The sequence below is a fragment of the Rhea americana genome, unplaced genomic scaffold, assembly GCF_003343005.1.
Source record: "Rhea americana isolate MKP2758 unplaced genomic scaffold, rheAme1 scaffold_57, whole genome shotgun sequence".
NCBI lineage: Eukaryota > Metazoa > Chordata > Aves > Rheiformes > Rheidae > Rhea > Rhea americana.
In genome coordinates, this window is record NW_028186723.1 from 364,459 (window position 1) to 366,503 (window position 2,045).

General features: G+C 48.1%; 1 protein-coding gene across 2 annotated transcripts in view; it reads left to right on the top strand.

Moving 5' to 3' along the window:
* Window positions 1-2,045, top strand: part of SHOC2 (SHOC2 leucine rich repeat scaffold protein) — a 71,913-nt gene that overhangs the window by 451 nt on the left and 69,417 nt on the right. Inside the window, exon 1 of one of the 2 annotated variants that reach the window (XM_085319044.1) lies at window positions 13-139. The exons of the other annotated variant lie outside the window; for it this stretch is intronic. The gene's annotated coding sequence lies outside the window, so the exon portion shown is untranslated. Of the gene's footprint in view, window positions 1-12; window positions 140-2,045 lie in introns of those variants that run through there. 2 annotated transcript variants of the gene reach the window in all.

Sequence of the window (2,045 nt, forward strand, 5' to 3'; positions counted from 1 at the left end):
TGCCGGCGCGTGGAAGCCGCGAGGTGTCACGGGGAAGGGCGAGTGACAGCTGCCCACGCGCGTTCGTGCGCGCGGCTGTGCCTTCCCCGCGTTATGCCCGTCTCTCCTCAGGAAACGGCTGGCCGCCGGCCCGCGCGGGGTGAGCGGTTGCGCGTGGGGCGCTCGGACGGTGCCCGTGCGCGCAGCGTGCAGCCGCGCAGCAGCGCTCAAGTTCGGTGAAGCTGCTGCTCTCTGGGAGTGTTTGAGGATAGGTGCGGAGCGGGCAGGGAAGGCGCGGGGTGTCACGGAGCAGTTCACGAGCGCTGCGAACACTAACTGCAGTTTTTAATCCGTGTATTTGAGATGGGGCATGGAAGGCTTGAATTCCATGCAATTCTGCATATTCATGGAAGAATTTTATGCAATTCTGCACGTGTGCATACAGACAGGCACTTTCAGTGCAGAATATTAATGATGATGGAGTTTTAATTGTGTATTGCAACTGCTGCAGCACTTTTTTTTTGAACTACCAAAATACTGATTAAGCTGTTTATAATAATTAGATTCAGGGTCATCATTTTTCTATCATTTGCTTGTTTGTATCTGACAAATGTTTGCTTTTCTATTTTTTTATTTGCCCTTTTACCTACTAAACAGTGAGTTCTTATCATTAGGTATTATTGGATATTTCTATTTATAAAATCAAGGGCTTAAAAGTAGGTGCTGGTCAAACTAAGTCACACTTATTTACAGCCATATTTCAGGCAGATGTTGCCTGATAATCTTGATACAATCCTGGTCTGGTTTTGGGGAAGATTTACTATATCCTATGAATTTGTAATACACTGTTGTGCATGCATTTTAATTTTAGTAACACCCTTGTCTCGTCAGTTCCTGTGGAAGATTTAAGCTTGACTATTTTGGTTTTGTATCTAATTTTTCTTTGCTCCAGATGAATTAAATGGAAGACTGTTTTAGTAATTTGAAGGGGGCTTCCTTTTAATATAGGCTAATGTTTGTCAGTTGTCAGGGTTTCTGTACGTGTGGAAAGGCAAAACGCGTACCTAAGGCACAACTAATTTTACATATAATCTTGTAACACAGAAAGATGACTCCAGACAAAGCTTTGCTGGTATCTGCAGCCCTCCTTTGAGGAATACTGAGGAATTCTCAAGGAAGACGCTGTCTTGTGTCACGTCCTTCTTGTCCTGCTGTTCTTCGTTCTGCTCTTTCCAGGGACGTTAAAGAGCCCCCAGCGGTTTTGGTGGCAGGGGCAGGGCTGGCAGCGAGAGCTGCTGTCGGCGGTCTCGCCCGCCCCGGGCCGGGTGGCACGGCTGGGCGGCCGGAGGGGCTGGCAGGGGCGTTCCTCTCGTGTGTTGACACTGAAATCGCCCTGGGAGGTGGGTTGTCCTCCAGCAGCTGTGTGTGATCGAAAGGATTCCGTCAGCCGGTGAGGTATTTTCTTTAGTTGCCTTCGTGCCCTCTTAGTTTAAACGCAGAAATTAATTTCTCGGAAGATTGCGGTGCCTGTGCCTTTTAGGAAACCCGGGATTTATTGCTGCTTGGCTGCGGCTTTCTAGAAAAGAATGTTTCTGCTGAAACAATGTGCCCTGATCCTTGCTTGTCACTGTGAGGCCCAACTGGTATTAATTTGTGTATAATACCCGTGAAATAGGTGGATGTTTGTATGTATGTATGCGTGCATACTGCTCATGCATATTAATTGAATTAAGACTGTAAAAGTATTTTATTTGCTATGAATGAGAAGGATCCAATATGATCTTTCCCTGATAAGGCTGAGGAAGCTATGCAGATAACTCGCTCGGTGTGATGATAAGGAAATCAAACTGCATTGAGAGATTTCAGGTGTTTCTAAAGCATCAACACCGGGAATGAGGGTAGGTACTAAAAAGGCAGTTTCTCGCTGGCTGCGGTTTTTCTTCGTGTCTGAAGAAAKATGATAACTTGAAGGGAAGACAGCGGGGTGGCTCCGTGCGCTGCCCGGCGGGTGCTGCCGGAGCCGCGGGGCTCCGCGGTGCTGCGCGCTGCTCCGCCCGCAGCGAGCG